The sequence below is a fragment of the Oryctolagus cuniculus genome, chromosome 1 (assembly GCF_964237555.1).
Source record: "Oryctolagus cuniculus chromosome 1, mOryCun1.1, whole genome shotgun sequence".
In the NCBI taxonomy this organism is placed as follows: domain Eukaryota; kingdom Metazoa; phylum Chordata; class Mammalia; order Lagomorpha; family Leporidae; genus Oryctolagus; species Oryctolagus cuniculus.
The window spans coordinates 40,258,732-40,276,272 of NC_091432.1; the positions used below are offsets into that span (position 1 = coordinate 40,258,732).

Genomic DNA, 17,541 nt, shown 5'->3' on the forward strand with positions numbered 1-17,541 from the left:
AAATTTGTATACCTTAAATAAAATTAAATGAATTAAAAGAAAAAATAAACAAAATTGACACGTTATTGTACCAACTAATCAAAAAAGAGAAAAAAATAAATCAGAGATAAAAAGGAGATGTATCAATGGCTACCACAGAAATAAAATCATCAGGAATTACAATAAATAGCAATATACCAACAAATTGGAAAATCTAGAAGAAACAGATTCCTGGGCAAATACAATCTACCAAAACTCAGGCACACAGACATTGAAAACTTAAACAGACCAGTGACCAAGACAGATTGAAGCAGTGATAAAGACTCTTTCATGAAAGAATAGACAAATGGGTTTAAATCAAGCTGAGAAACTTATGCACTGCCAACGAAATGTCCAGCAAAATGAAGAGGTCACCAACAGAATGGGAGGAATTATTTGCAAACTATGCAGCTGATAAAGGGTTAATATCCAGAATCTACAAAGAGCTCAAGAAATTCAACAACAGTAAAACAAACAGTCCAGTTAAGAAATGGGCAAAGGTCTTGAATAAGAAATTTTCAAAAGAGGAAATTCAAATGGCTGAAAGACACATGAAAAACTGCTTGTAATCACTAGCCACTAGGGAAATGAGGAAAAAAAAAAAAAAAACCACAAGGAAGTTTCACCTCACCTCAGTTAGAACTGTGCTGGCTGGCGCCGTGGCTCACTTGAATAATCCTCCACCTGCGGGGCCGGCACCTAGGGTTCTAGTCCCAGTTGGGGCACTGGATTCTGTCCCGGTTGCTCCTCTTCCAGTCCAGCTCTCTGCTATGGCCTGGGAAGGCAGTGGAGGATGGTCCAAGTGCTTGGGCCCTGCACCTGCATGGGAGACCAGGAGGAAGCACCTGGTTCCTGGCTTTGGATAGGCGCAGCGTGCTGGCTGTAGTGGCCAGGCCATTTGAGGGGTGAACCAACGGAAGGAAGACTTTTCTCTTTGGCTCTCTCTCTCTCTCATTGTCTACCTCTGCCTGTCAAAGGTTAAAAAAAAAAAAAAAAAAGAACTGTGATACAGAAATTAATACAGTTGCCTGCAAGGATGTGGGAAAAAGGGTACACTAATCCACTGTTGGTAGGAATGTAAACTAGTGCAGCCATTTAAAAAGACAGTATGGAGATGCCTCAGCAGCTCAAAATAAATCTACCATATGACACAACCATTCCAATTCCTGGGAGTTTATGCAAACAAAGTGAAAACAGTGTAAGAAAGAGTTAACTGTACCACTATGGTTATTGCAGCTCAATTCACAATAGTTAAGATATGTAATCAACCCATATGCCCATCCACTGATGATGGATAAATAAAATGTGGTACATATATACTATGAAATATAACTAAGTTATAAAATTGAATGAATTCCTATCTTTTGCAACAAAATGGATGCAACTGGAAACCATTATACTTAGTGAAATAAGTCATTCACAAAAAGACAAATACCATATGTTTTCCCTGATCTGTGGTGACTAATAGAGTACAAAATGTGGTAACAGAGCAGCAAAATTAACATTTTGAGAATTGATTATTGATTATAGCCTTTGTCTCTACTGTTCAGGAGCAGTGCTTTCTTTTCTTACATTTTGTTGAATTCTTAGTGGAGGGTTAATCTTATGATTTGAAAATTAACTGATAATATGTTATTGTAAAAATTAAAAGAAAGAAAAAGAAAGAAAGAAGAGGGATGGTGGTAGCATGCATGCAAGGGATGAAAGGATGAGTAGAATCACCATGCTCCTAAATCTGTGTATTTGAAACACACGAAATTTGTTCACTTTATAGAAATAAATAAAATTGTTAAAAATAATAAAATTATAAAAATTAAAGAAAACCTATAATTTAAATTGACTGTAGGTTGAATAGCAAACATTTATAGAATGCATTATTCTAAACTAAATTTTATTTTGCTGATATATTTTTGATATGAGTAAGTTGACGACTTTATGAACAGTTACATAAACAGTATATTAAGTATATAAACCAAGTTTTTCATATTTAAATATTTTAGAATATTGGGAGTATAATGTTTTCCCTAATTTAGTATTTCCATTTTAGTAGAATTATTATTTCTAGAATAAATACAATAAAAAATTAATTTGAGGTGCATAAACAAGGCATCTAGAGTATAGTCTAGTTTACTCAGTTTAGATAGTAGCTTCTCAAGGTGACATTCTATTTTTGAACTTAGTGAATTTATTTATTACCATTCTATGGTCTTGGGCTATTAAATTTACCTTTTCTGCCTCAGTCTCCACATTTGTAAAATAAGAATAAAATATTAACCATAAGAATGACTTTATAAGAATGTGATTTTTACAAAACACGTGATATAAAAAAAGGACCTAATAGTTAGTGCTGCTCTTGATACATAAAGAGCACGTGAAAACTGTTAACCACCTTGTACAACAAGGCTATGCCTAAAGATGAAGTGAATATATTACCATCCAAACCAGTATTCCTCTTGGTGGGATAGTTGTTTTCAAAAATCCATTTAGGGTGGTGAATTGCAAAAATCAAGATGTGTAAGGACTGCTCCATCTCAAAGCTAATGAATGTGACTGCTCAAAATTTTGTCTGCTGGAAATTGTCTATAACTTTATAAAGTAGGACTATTTTGTGGAAAAGACATTCTTCAAACTATGTGTCTGAGTCCTCTAATGTATCCATCAAGTCCTCTCATAGAAGCAGAGGTCAGACTCAGTAGCATCATCAAAAGAGGGAGGCTAGAAAGAGAGTACCTCAAAAACACCAATGCATTTCTTTAGGAGTGAGAAAACAAACTGTTTCAAGACAGGTGAAATGGATTTGGGAGATGATATTTAAGACTTTCAAATTGCATTGATATGTGCAGAAATAATAGTTTACCTGTGATATCCTATGTTATAATTTCATGATTTAATTAAACAAATTTTATGTAAGACTTCTGTCATTGACAATGATTCTTTGCAGTAAATCCTTTAGAAAGAAAATGCTGGAGCTAGCCTTGTGTCCCAGTGAACAAAGCCACCGTCAGCAAAGCCGGCATCTAATACAGGTGCCGGTTCAACTCCCTGCTGCTCCACTTCTAATCCAGCTCCCTGCTAATGAAGCTGGGGAAGCAGTGGAAGACAGCCCAAATGCTTGAGCTCCTGCTCTAACATGGGAGACCAGGAAGAAGCTCCTGGCTCCTGTCTCCTGGCTTCAAACCAACTCCAGTGGTTTTGGCCATTTGGGTAGTGAAACAGTGGATGGAAGATTCTCTCTCTCTCTCTCTCTCTCTCTCTCTCTGTAACGTTGCCTTTTAATAAATAAATTTTAAGGGCTGGCGCCGTGGCTCAATAGGCTAATCCTCCGCCTGTGGCGCCGGCACACGGGGTTCTAGTCCCGGTCGGGGCGCCGGATTCTGTCCCGGTTGCCCCCCTTCCAGGCCAGCTCTCTGCTGTGGCCCGGGAGTGCAGTGGAGGATGGCCCAAGTGCTTGGGCCCTGCACCCCATGGGAGACCAGGAGAAGCACCTGGCTCCTGCCATCGGATCAGCGTGGTGCACCGGCTGCAGAGCGCTGGCCGTGGTGGCCATTGGAGGGTGAACCAATGGCAAAGGAAGACCTTTCTCTCTGTCTCTCTCACTGTCCACTTTGCCTGTCAAAAAAATTAAAAAAAAATAAATAAATTTTAAGGAAAAAAAAAAAAGAAAGTAAATGCCTTTCCTACTTGTTCCTAAGTGCTCATGATGTAGATTTACTCTGGAGTCAAGCATTGCTAAAAAATTTTTACTCTAATTCTTTCAAAAATACTAATCAGTATTAACCAAATTCTAATTAACTATGTATCTCTTATCTTAGTAATTGTCCCATTCTTATTTGACATATTTTATATTTTATACAACCTCTATATTTTAAAACCAGACATTAGATTAGGGGTTTGAATACAGAATATACAAAAATGCTTAAAAATTAATAGCAAAAGATAAATAGCTCAATTAAAAATGAGTCAAGTATATGGAAATATATTTCTTCAAGATGTATAAATAACCAATAAGCACACAAAAAATGCTCAAAATCATTAATTATTAGAGAAGTCAAGCCATATATCTTCACTAAGATTCCAGAGTTTGAAGTCTTCAAATTGCATCATTGCAGCCTGAATGAGATTCAAGTCCATTGACTTGGAATTTAATGTTCCACACAATGTGTTCTCAGCCTAAAGTTCCAGCCCTAGCTTCTACTATCACCACCCTTACTTACTAGAATGCTGCTCTTCCAACAGTCCTGACAGATGTTACTGTGCTGCAGCAGCTCCATTTGCAGCAAGCCGTCAGGTGACAGTGCCACAGATGAATTGTCACCTAGCTATTGTCTTGCATTCAGTAGCTAGGAAAACTCTCATTTGAGGAAGTGACAGTGATCTAGTCCGATGCTGTCAATTTGCTTTTCATTCTTTCTGATTTCCCTTCTTTCACATTGTTCTTTTTTGTTTCTTTAAAAAACCTCCTTTTTTCTTCACTCAGTATGTTCACAAATTTTTGCATGTGCTGTAAGTACAGATTCATTCATTCATGCCTATTTGATTCAGAAAGTATAACAAAAATGCTGCTACAACACAATTAGTAAAAATATATATAGGGTAGCAATAAAAGTGAAGTTGAAGATACTGACTGAAATAAACATGCACTTGAATTTTGTAGCTTTAATTGCAACAGTGCAATTTAAAGTGGCATTCTGAGAGTTTTTAAAGATATATTTATTTATTTATTTGAAAGGCAGAGTTACAGAGTACAGAGATGCAGAGAGAGAGAGAGAGAGAGAGAGAGATCTTCTTCAGTTGGCTTCCAAATTGCCGCAACAGCCAAGGTTGGGCCAATCTGAAGCCAGGAACCAGGAGCTTCTTCTGAGTTTTCCACGGTGGGCAGGGGCCAAGGCCTTGGGCCATCTTCTACTGCTTTCCTAGGCCTTAGCAGAGAATTGGATAGGAAATGAAGCAGCAGCTGAGACTTGAACTGGTGCCCATATGGGATGCTGGCACTGCAGGCGGTGACTTTACCCTCTACGTCCCACCAGCACCCCCAGGATTGTGTTTTGCAACTTTATTTTAAAATATTATGCTTTACTTGATAGAAAACTACCAAAAATTCTAATTTCTTATTGATTCAAAATCTGAATCTCCTGGGAAATAGGGGATTATTTGCACTGAATTTTGCTGTGTTGGTATATTTATTTTTACTTTTATTTGCAAAGCAAGACAAGCAAACAGACAGGCAAGGATATCCCATCTGTTGGATCCTTTCTCTAATGCCTGACATAGGTGAGTCTGGGTCATGCCAAAGCTAGTAGCCAGGAATTCCATCTGAGCCTCTCAAGTGGATGGCATGGCCCAAGTTAGGTGAGCTACCACCTGCCATCTCCCAGAATGAACATTAGGGGGAAGCTGGGACTTGGACCTAAGCAAACTGATATTGGATGTGGGCTCTTAAGCAATGTCTTAACCATTGTGCCAAATGCTTGTATTTAGGAGTTTTAAAAACAAAAATCTTGGGTATCATTCTGGAGAGTCTTAGTACTGCTAGATTCAGCTGGGTGACCCATGCACTTAAAAAGGAATAAGCAAAAGCACAGCAAACAAAAACAAAAGCAACAAGAATCTTCCCAGAATAGTCTATTAACCATATAGAATTCAATTCTTAATCATTATCTGACAAATAATTGATATTCTTAAAAAAATCAACAACAAAATAATCAAACAATCCAGCTGAGAAATGTACAAAGGACTTCAACAGATAGTTCTCAAAGAAGAAATACAAATGGCCAACAACTATATGAAGAGGATTCACCAGAACTGGAACCAGGCTCTAGGATATGGGATGCGGACATTCTGTGGGGTGACTTAACTGCTGTGTCAGTGCTTGAGCTTATTTTCTTCACATTTCCATTTTACTGTTTATAAAATACTAGTGCTATCAGTGTTTCAGGTTTTTTTCAATATAAAATATTCTGAGGAGGCTAATTATTAAATTACTAATTACAAAGAGACTAATTATTAAAATTGATTCATGTTATGAAAAGAAAATTACAAAAATTCTCCTAGACTGTTAACTTAAAAAGGAGGTCACCAAACTATTTCCTGTAAGCCAATTCCATCTCTTTGCCTATTTTTGAAAATCATGTTTTTTAGAACAAGATGAAACTCCTGGCCATTTGTTTACCTAGTAGCTGTGGCTGCTCTGCACTGCCATGATGGAGTTGAATGGGATAAGGGAGAACAGTCCTCAAAGCCTGAAGCATTTACCATCAAGGCCTTCACCTTGACTCAGAAGACTCCACATATAGCAATCGTAAATAACAGAAAAGGATATATTTTGTCATTTATGCCATGGAACTCTGTGATTTAGTGACTTAAAATAATTTAATTTTCCCATTTTGTGGTTTTGTTTTCTGGTTTCATGTGAGCCTACTGATGAAGTCATACTCTATTGCATAACAGTCTCAGCTAGAAAGTACAAGGTAGCCACACACATGCGGGCAGTTTCATCCAGAAGGCCTCAGTTCTCTGATGAGCCACCTGGTTAGTAGTATCAATTTCTGGGTTCTTTGTATTTCTTGTTCAGCATGAAAAGCAGAAACTACATGGACAGCACAATGCATATTTGTGACCCATGTTGTATTTATCATAAAGATACACTACTCAGCACAGTACTTTGTGTACAGTTTTGTATAAATAGGAGTGGATAAAATTAAAGATCACAAGGCAGAGTTTGAAAAAAGATGAAATTTACCCCACTTAGAACCTTTAATAGCATATTTCTTGGTTTGTTTGAAATACATAGACACAGCTTCCGGCAAAAATAGCTCATTTGCTTGTTTGTATATGTTGATCAGTGTAACATTAGAGACCACAGTCATGTAGGTCAAAATGACCTATGGTAAAGATGAAAATGAGAGTCCCCCGTGTGCATAGTTAAAGTTAACATGCAATATTAACAAGGCTCTCTCAAGGCTGTTAGTTCATGAAAGAATTTCCAACAGCTGAATTGTGATTTACTCTATGGGATTCGACCATCTGGTAAACAAACTTTAACAGCCTGGCCTTCGACCTTAGTCACATTGGAATGTTTCCTGTCATGAGTGCCTATACTGTCTACTTGAAGGGTCTCACCAGGTTAAACTGTGCACTAAAGAGACAATCACGATTGCTCCACTTCAGTCAATTTCTTTGGGGCAGACAGAATAAATATATTAACAATCGTGTATATTGAAGTATACTTTCTCCAATAGGGAAATCTTGGATAGATATAAGATAAATGAATGTAGAAAGTAGATCTAAAGAAGGAAACTACATACTTGGACCAGATAGTCTTATTATAGGGTCAACTAAATTTAGACAAATAACGTTGCCATCTCTGACTAAAAATTTCAAATTCATTATTATTTTTAGCTTTGGAGTTAGTATTTGGCATATGGGATCTTTTTAAATAGTTGTCACAATATTATGTTCGATATTTCAAAGTAACTATAAGAGAAGACACTGAATATTCTCACCACAAAGAAATTATAATCATTCAAACATTGTTGTTAATTGTATTGAAGCTTTACAGCAGCTAGAATCTTATTTTCCATAATGCAGTTTAATGTTATGATCCTTTCATTGACTCTCTGCACTTCCCAAATAACAACTGGACAAAAGATAATTTTTCATATAGAAAGGTTGTCACAAAGGACCCACATCAATCAAACAAAACCAATATTTAATAGAAACTGTCTAAATATCACATTGTCAATGTCACATTTAGAATTTTACATTAAAAATTGCATGACAGTAAGATAGCAGTGTTTAAAAATTCTCAATCAAGACATTGTGACATTTGCTTAAGAAATTTTATTTTGTATCAAGAGTTCATTGCAAGGATATTTCAATTGTTTTATTTACCTTGTCTTCACAATAACAATAGAAATAGGTCAATATTCTCTTTTGTTAAATTAGGCTGTCAAATTCAGGTAGACTCCTAGATTATTTGAGGCACATCAAACATAAGGGAAGAGAAAATATTTTTAAGAGCATTGCAGAAGAGGCTCACTTGGCTAACCCTCCGCCTGTGGCGCCGGCACCTTGGGTTCTAGTCACAGTTGGGGTGCCAGATTCTGTCCCGGTTGCTCCTCTTCCAGTCCAGCTCTCTGCTGTGGCCTGGGAAGGCAGTGGAGGATGGCCCAAGTGCTTGGGCCCTGCACCCACTTGGGAGACCAGGAGGAAGCACCTGGCTCCTGGCTTCGGATTGGTGCAGTGCACTGTGAACCAACGGAAGGAAGACCTTTTCCCTGTCTGTCTCTCTCTCACTGTCTAAATCTGCCTGTCAAAAAAAAAAAAAAAAAAAAAAAAAAAAAGCATTGCAGAAGAGAAGCAATTAAAATAATTAAAATATGCAGAGTGTTACTAGGCATATGACTAGTTTCTCTGAACTTGTTGTTCCATCTATACAATGTGTGCAGTAATACACACATGAAAGACCTTTTGAAAATTAAATAGGTGATGAAGGAGGCAGTGTGAATGTTGGGTAAGAGCACTTGATCTGGAACCTGAAGACTTGGAGCATGTGATCCTCTGCCACTCACTGACTTTGAGAAGTTTAAACAGGGTGTAAATTTGACGTCCCAGTTCCTTCTTTTGCCTTAAGAGAGGATGATGAAAATATTATACATTGCATATATTTGTACTGAGGATTATATTAAAGAATACACGTGTGTAAAATAGCTAACCCATTCCCTGGCACATAGTAAAATATCAAGACACTCAGTTGTGTTTCTATATAGATTTCTTAACCCATTATCTGTTGTATACTGGTTTACTCACAATCTTTTCATAATTTCCCTGCAATTCACATGTATCAAACTAAAAATTAAGAATAGGGGGAATAAAAAAAAAAGAATAGGGGGATAATAGTTTCATCTGGTTCCCAAGGTGATGGTTCTCAAAAGGGGACCAAAATCCATCTGCTTCTAAGGACATTTTTCTTAATCTTTTTTATTGTGTAGAAGTATCTCAGGCCGGCGCAACAGCTTGCTAGGCTAATCCTCCGCCTTGTGGCGCCAGCACACCGGGTTCTAGTCCCAGTCGGGGCGCCGGATTCTGTCCCGGTTGCCCCTCTTCCAGGCCAGCCCTCTGCTGTGGCCAGGGAGTGCAGTGGAGGATGGCCCAAGTGCTTGGGCCCTGCACCCCATGGGAGACCAGGAGAAGCACCTGGCTCCTGCCATGGGATCAGCGCGGTGCGCTGGCCGCAGCGTGCTGGCTGCGGCGGCCATTGGAGGGTGAACCAACAGCAAAAAGGAAGACCTTTCTCTCTGTCTCTCTGTCTCTCTCTCTCACTGTCTACTCTGCCTGTCAAAAAAAAAAAAAGTATCTCGTTCCTACGCATAATTTTGTGCCTCAGAGTATATTTCACAATGTCTGGAAACATTTTTGTGATTCATAAGTTAAGAGTTATTTGATTTCTAGAAGGTAGCAACTAGGGATGTTGCTAAACACCAGAGAGTGCTTAGGATGGCAGCCACAGCAGAGAACCACTGTTCACGATGTCAATGGTGCTGAGGCTCAGAAAATGTTTTGAAGGAGCGTTGGCTCCTGTAACCCACTCCTTGCTAAATAGCCAAACAATTATTAAAGCTGTAAAACCACTCATGGGCTTCTTTTCTTCCATGACTTACATCACTTAGATATACATACTTTTCTTGGTGATGTTCTTTATATTTTATGTGTATACCAAGAAGAGTCTGTGATGCTGGAGGGGTTCTTTGCAGTTGCACAGGAGGAAATCACAAAAGCATAGAGATCAAAGAGAATTCCATGCTGTTTTCAGAAATTGAGTTTTTGAATTAAAAAAAAAAAAAACACAGGTTAAGCTGCCTTCTGCTGGCAATCCCTTATGGATGCTGGTTTGAGTCTTGGTTGCTCTTTCTTATCCAGTTGCCTGATACTGTACCTGGGAAAACTGTATATAATGATCCAAGTGCTTGAGCCTCTGCACCCAGGTGGGAGGCCCAGATGAAGGTCCTGGCTCCTGGCTTCAGCCTGGCTCAGCCATGGTTGTTGCAGCCATTTGGGGGAGTAAAGCAGCAGATGGAAAATCTTTCTCTTCTCTCTTTCTGTCTCTGTCTCTCGTAAGGTAACTCTGATTTTCAAATGAATAAATAAATTAAAAAAAAAAGTCATTGAAGGCACAGCAGGTTATCCTGTATATCATGTGGTTTAACATCCACTCCTTCAATATTCTCTGTGTGTGCCAGAAAAGGTAGTGAAAATTGCCTAGAGAACTTGCCACAAAGGAAATAAGCAATATTCACATTTAGCCCTATTGGAAATCTAAAGTATGTTTGAAAAAATATGTCAGACTACTACTATTATTTTCTTTGGAACACACTGTGATAGTCTTGTACCACTGATTTCTTAGTTGCCCTGGAAAGTAAAATTCTGGTATAACTTTAGATTTTGTTATAAAAATACACTTGCATTGCCAAGGAATATAAAGAACAACTTTGCTTCTTTTATCCTGTATTTTGACCTTGATGAAGATAAAACTAGATTATGCACCCTGAAGTTCTAAACTCAGTCTGAATATTTTGCAGTTCCAGACAGAAAAGTGAGGCAAATGCAGATTTTGGCTGTTTCATGATCATATGCTCATACCACACATGTTATCCTTGACTGTTTTTCCTATTTTGGTAGACTTCCATCTTCAGAGATACTTATGTTTCCCATCCTTGCCCTCCTTCCAGTGCCTGCTGTCATCTATGGGACTATGTGATCCAGGACTGTACTGATTTCCAGGTGTCCCTGAATACTCAGCTTATCCTCAAATTGATGGTAATTTGCTAAATTCCATAATTTTATGATTTAGGAATTTGGACAGAATTCACTTAGGCTAACATCTGCTCCAAGTAGTATTGACTACGTTCAATGCTTGTGAGTGCACTGGCCAGAAAGATTCAAATAGTTCTACTCATATATCTGATTCCTTAGGAGGAGTACTTGGAAGATTACACAAAGACAGATATAGTCACCGGTGTGTCCTTGCATGCTTCTCTAGCAAGGCCATATCAGCAGAAACAAAAGTTTTCAATGTCATGTCAGGGCTTTCAGAGAGTGTTCCTAGAGGCAAGAGATGGAAGCTGAATAAAGTGCAGCCTTTAGTTATTAATAATATATCAGTAGTGGCTCATTGACTGTGAAGAGTATACCATAGTAATGTAAATATTAATAATCAGACAATTTGTATGTGGACTATATGGGGACTCTCTGTGTCCTTTGACAACTCTCTGTAAATCCAAAACTGCTTTCAAATGTTTATTTAAAGAATAAATTTAGTTTAAGCTATTTAGCCTAAATTCACAACAGCATATATTCGACCATATACACAAAATATTTAGCATTAAGTTTCCTAGTAATGTGTCCACACACAGATCACTTTTGTTGTTATTATTCGATGAAAACTGAATGTTCTCTAAAAAATGCCTTTGTCCTAATCCTTGCAGTCTACTGATCTTTTAAAGTATTATTGTGGATTGTACAAGTGGGCGCTATCTAAATACAATGGCCTTAAAAGCAAAGAGCTTTCTCCATCTGGAATCATAGAGATGCAGTAGAAGTCAGGGAGGTTTAAAGTGTGAAGGAGACTCAGCATCACTGCTAGTGAACAGCATTACAAAGAATGAGAGCAGCATTTAGGAACCGACTCTGACTCCAGTGGCTCCCAGCTGACAGACACAAGAAAAGGGGAATCTCAGTTATGGAACCATAAGAAATTGAACTTCGTCAACAACCCTAGTGAGCTCAGGAGTAGATTTGTCTCCAGAGCCTCTAGCAAGAAGCACAGACTTGCCCATTACCTTCAGTTCAGCCTTGTGTGAGCAGAACAAAGAAACCAGATGAGACCACCTTACTTCTCACCTCCATACTGGTGAGGAAATATGTAATATAATATATTGTTTTAGGACACTATATTTGAGGAAACTTGTTATAGCAGACATATAAAATGAATAAGAAACCTTTCATAATCCCTTAGAAATAAATATTACTGGGGCTGTTGCTGTGGTGTAGAGGGTAAAGCCACTGCCTGTGGTATCTGCATCCTTTCATAATCCCTTAGAAATAAATATTACTGGGGCTGTTGCTGTGGTGTAGAGGGTAAAGCCACTGCCTGTGGTATCTGCATCCTATATGGGCACTGGTTCCAGTCTCGCCTGCTCCACTTCTGATCCAGCTCTCTGCTATGGCCTGGGAAAGCAGTGGAAGATGGCCCACGTCCTTGGGCCCCTGCACCTATGTGGGAGACATGGAAGAAGCTCCTGGTCCTGGCTTCAGATCAGCTCAGCTCTGGCAGTTGGGGAGTGAACCATCGGATGGACCTCTCTCTCTCTCTCTCTCTCTCTCTGTCTCTGCCTCTCTGTAGCTCGGACTTCCAAATAAATAATTAATATCTTACAAAAATTAATATTACTTCTTAATACCTCTTAAATGTACACTCAAAAGCAAATATCAAAATGACAAAATGCAAACAACCAGAATAGAAAACATAATTCATGATCTTGCCTTTTCACGCATTTTTTTCTGTCATTCAGAAATACATGGCACATTGGTCCCTTTACTACAGAGGATGACTATTGTTATCCAATGTAGTTTTATGAAGAAACTGTTTCTCTGTATTGCCATCATTAATGAAATTTGCAAACACTAAAACTCTCAATCTATAGTTATTCAATGCTCTAGTTTGAACATGGTCTTTATCGGTTATATTTCTATAAGATTCTTTATTTTCATGTTCAGTACACTAAAAAATTCTTTCTACATGCTTTAATTGAAAAGTTTTTCGCAATACACTATAGCTTTCTGCTCTCTGTCTCACTGATTTTAAATAGCCTATAACCATACCTGCATGTGTTTGTGATCTGCAGAAATGGGGAATGAAATTATATTACATTCTTTGGTAGCAACAATGACTTCCAAAACAGATGTTGATTATGAACTGAATTGTGTCCCTTCCAAATTCATACATTGAAGCCTTAACACTCAATTTAACTGTGAGAAGTGATGACACTTTCAAGGAGGTAATGAAGGTGAAATGAAGTCGTAAGTGTGAGTCCCTAATCTATCAGAAGTGGTATACTTATAAAGTAAGGAGAATAAGCCAGATGTCTCTCTTTCTCTTTCTACATAAATAAATCTTAAAAATGAATAATTCCAAGATTTTTGTTCTGAGCAGGAAGAAAATGGGATTTCCATTTAGAGTTTCTAAAAAAGGTTATTCAAACTGAGCATCACCAATTACAAGCCAGCTTAAGTTAAAAAATATATGAAGGGTAACAATTCATATTAGAGAAAAAGTAGGTAAAAGAGATTGATGTGTTAAGTAGGTATATTATTTATTTTTATCTGTTTCTTTCATGCAGCCTAAATTTGTAAGATTCAGAGAAAATATCCAGTACAATTTCAGTAAGCTCAGCATTTCTCAAAGTTAATAAATACTATACACAGCAGCAGAAACAGCAGCAGTACAAAGATATGATTCAATAATTTTGAAACCCTTGTTAAACTACAGCGGTTCTCAAAGACTGAATATATTTATATGATTTATAAATATTTTAACGGGGGGATTGTCTGTGACATCACTCAAACATTTAAATATAGATATGCATACAAAGTATACAAACCAAACATGGCGATTTCTATCATGAATATCTATCTTTTGATTTCTAGATGTACTATCTAAAATGTGTTTCAATATCGTAAACTTTATCCCCATTAATTTCATTTTAAATAATTCACCTTTATTTCTAAGATGAAAAATAAGCAATTTTGGCACTTTCCCGTGAAATATGAAAATGTGTTTTCTTTAACCACAGGAGTTAAGAACAGAAACATCTTTGTGAAGTGTGGTGGAAAATTAGATTTCCTGGAAGACAGTTTTGCGAATGAAGAAATAGAACCCACATCATTTAGAAATTGTGTATACTGCAAGCAAACAAAAGTATTACCTCAACAGCTTAAGCAGAAAATGATTATTTTTTTCACATGTCAAGAAGTAGGAGTGAAATTGTTCACATCTCTTCAGTTGCTTGGTGATGATGCTAGAGTTTCAGGATCATCTCTTCCACTTCATCCTCAGTAACTTATCCAGGATTGAAGTCTATACTTTCTGATTCTGTATTCAGTTATCATTACACACAGAAATTCTCTGTCTCTGGGAGTGAGACTCACTTATTCAATGAACAGAATTGGTTTTTGGAATAAATCATTTTGCAATATATAAATATTACAAATAAATAATACATATAAATAAATATTTGTGTATTTATATTCAATATATAAATATTGAAATATATACATATAAATTGCAATAAATTAATACAATGGGAGCAAATAAAAAATAAGTAACAGCAACTACCAGTCGCAAACTAGTTAGTTTCTTAGTGACCCATGATTTCATTAGTTTAGAGAGGTGAGGCTTTTTGCAAAAAAAAAGTTTTTTTTTTTTATTCAAAAAAGCCTCTATTAACAAGTGCTCGTGATATGAGTTGGAAAAGATGGAATATTTATACTGAGAAAAACTCAATTTCAAATTCTGAATAGTATACTTAGTAGCTGTATAGTTAACTTTGGTTATTGAATATATCTGAGGATGTTTTCTTATACATAAATTGAGGAGTTTGATTCTATATTAATGTTGGTTTGTCAATCAATGTAAACATCAAATCATTCTTAGGTGTTAAATTTAACTGAAAAGTTATCCCTGTTAAATATAAGAGAGGGAATAAGAGAGAGAGGAGATGTACAATTTGGGACATGCTCAATCGGACTTGCCCCAAATGGTGGAGTTAGAAATGTGTCAGGGGATTCCAATACAATCCCATCAAGGTGGCATGTACCAAAGTCATCTCACTAGTCCAAGTGATCAATTTCAGTTCACAATTGATCATAATGATAGGATTAAAAGTCAAAGGGATCACAAAAACAAGACTAGTGTCTGCTAATACTAACTGATAGAATCAAAAAGGGAGAGAACGATCCAACATGGGAAGTGGGATACATAGCAGACTCATAGAATGGCAGATGTCCTAAACAGCACTCTGGCCTCAGAATCAGCCCTTAAGACATTCGGATCTGGCTAAAGAGCCCATGAGAGTATTTTATGCATGGAAAGCCAAGACATTCTGGCAAAAAAAAAAAAAAAAAAAAAAAAAAAACCTAAATGAAAGATCTCTGCGAGTGAGATCCCAGTGGAAAGAACGGGGACCATCAAAGAAGGAGGTACCTTTCTCTGAAGGGAGGGGAGAACTTCCACTCTGACTATGACCTTGTCTAAATATGATCAGAGTCGGTGAACTCCAAAGGCTTCCATAGCCTTGGCAACTCATCACTAGAGCCTAGGGAGATTACTAACACCATAAACAAGAGTGTCAAATTGTTAAGTCGACAACAGGAGTCACTGTGTACTTACTTCTCATGTGGGATCTGTCCTTAATGTGTTGTCCAATGTGAAGTAATGCTTTAACTAGTACTGAAACAGTATTTTACACTTTGTGTTTCTGTGTGGGTGCAAGCTGATGAAATCTTTACTTAATATATACTAAATCGACCTTCTGTATATAAAGATAATTGAAAATTAATATTGATGTGAATGGAATGGGAGAGGGAGCAGGAGATGGGAGGGGTGCGAGTTGGAGGGAAGTTATGCGGGGGGAACCATTGTAATCATAAACTCTATTTTGGAAATTTATATTTACTAAATAAAAGTTAAAAAATCAAATCAAGTAAACTTAATGGCTTATACTATATTGAATATAAATGCCTATATGCTATTTCTGGCAGAAATCACAAGTCTATCACTAGAAGTATGAAATTGTACATTCATGAGGTCGTAATATTTCATTACAGCTGGAGCCAAAGCTTTAAACATGGGAATGGCATGATTAGGGTAGCTTAGTAGAAATAGAAATGAGACTCTTCAGGGGCTGGCTCCGTGGTGCAACAGGTTAATCATCCACCTGCGGTGCCACCAACCCAGGTGGGCATTGGTTCTAGTCCTTGATCCCCCTATTCCAATCCAGCTCTCTGCTACAGCATGGGAAAGCAGTGGAAGATGGCCCAAGTTCTTGGGCCCCTGCACCCACATGGGAGACTGGGAAAAAGCACCTGGCTCCTGGCTTCAGACTGGCGCAGCTTCGGCCATTGCGGCCATCTGAGGAGTGAACCAATGGAAAGAAGACCTTCTCTCTGTCTCTCCTTCTCATTGTCTGTAACTCTACCTCCCAAATAAATAAATAAAATCTTAAAAAAAAGAAATGAGACTCTTCAGCAATCACAAAGCATGTAGCCTGATAGACTGCCTTTTCCAGTTGTGGAACACCAACATTTCTTGTTTCACATATTCTTCTGCAGCATAGAGATTTGTCAACAAGATATGCTGTCTTCATAATCAGTATTGAAACTTGGAGGAACGTTTGACTACCTCTACAGATGAAATACAGTGAGAATGACGCTACATCACTTTCATGAGTAGTTCATAAAAGGCAATGCATCTCCCTTGTGACATACTTTCCCTCTTGGGACATTCACCCTGAACTTAACTACCAAGTTATCAGGAATGCCAGATGGCATTGAAAGACCATCTGTCTGTGCCCCAGCTAATTGCATAAGGTAAAGCTGGAATCACTGACTAGACATATTCATATAGTTTCAGTTTTTAAAGGCACTATTGTTGGGTCCCAGTGGATTTAATGCTAAGCTGTCCTCACTGTATTTCCTGAGATGCAGGTTCCTAAACACAGTATTTAAAACCACTAATTTTTGTGATGATTTATCACACAATAATAGATTACTGGATTGTATATGAAATTCTTACTATTACTAACCACTTCTTTTACCAAGGAGGGGTATGACTCACCAATATAACCAATGTTGAAGAAATCCTGAGTCCAGGACTGTCTTCACAGCACATTTTCCCAGCTTGAAAACTTTCATAATTTCTCTGAAGTAATGGACCATTATTTAAATATCACATTAAATTGTGATTGTACCTTAGTTGTGGTAGGATTTTGAGCAGTATTGATATCTGATATCAAAGACAAATTAAATCAGAGCTTTTTGAAGAAATTGTTACCTTACTATAGCCACAGGTGTCCCAGTTAAACTTGTCATTTTAAACCATAGCAATAACTCAAGGTTTGGTAAGAGTTACTTGCTTTTTCTGTATTCCAAACTTAAGTAGGCAAATTTTGAAATAATATGTAGTCATGATTAAGCAAAGTCAATAGTTCTTTAATTGTAAGAAAACTCTAAGAAGCACAAATTTTCTCCAACTTCTTCGTAAGGTAAGCATAGCAAGATTTTTACATTTTTAATTTAAAGGCTTAAATATTCTTTTCCATTTAATTCAAATATCCTTACCTGGGATATTGAATTGCATCTTCAGAGTATTTCTATGACAAATATCTTTTATAATACAGTTCTATTAGTGAGAAAAGAGACACAATATAAAATGACCTAATCACCATAACTTGATGGGAATAAAGTCTC

The 17,541-nt window shown here is 37.2% G+C and overlaps 1 long non-coding RNA gene across 9 annotated transcripts in view; it reads right to left on the minus strand.

Annotated features, from left to right (window-relative positions):
* LOC103351104 (uncharacterized) overlaps positions 1-17,541 on the minus strand; it is an 87,509-nt gene that overhangs the window by 24,710 nt on the left and 45,258 nt on the right. For 5 of the 9 annotated variants that reach the window (XR_011384626.1, XR_011384621.1, XR_011384603.1 and 2 more), the window contains one exon: positions 15,217-17,473. This is a non-coding gene — a long non-coding RNA (uncharacterized lncRNA). Of the gene's footprint in view, positions 1-8,896; positions 11,119-15,216; positions 17,474-17,541 lie in introns of those variants that run through there. The other 4 variants (XR_011384618.1, XR_011384620.1, XR_011384604.1 and 1 more) reach the window with 3 other exon arrangements.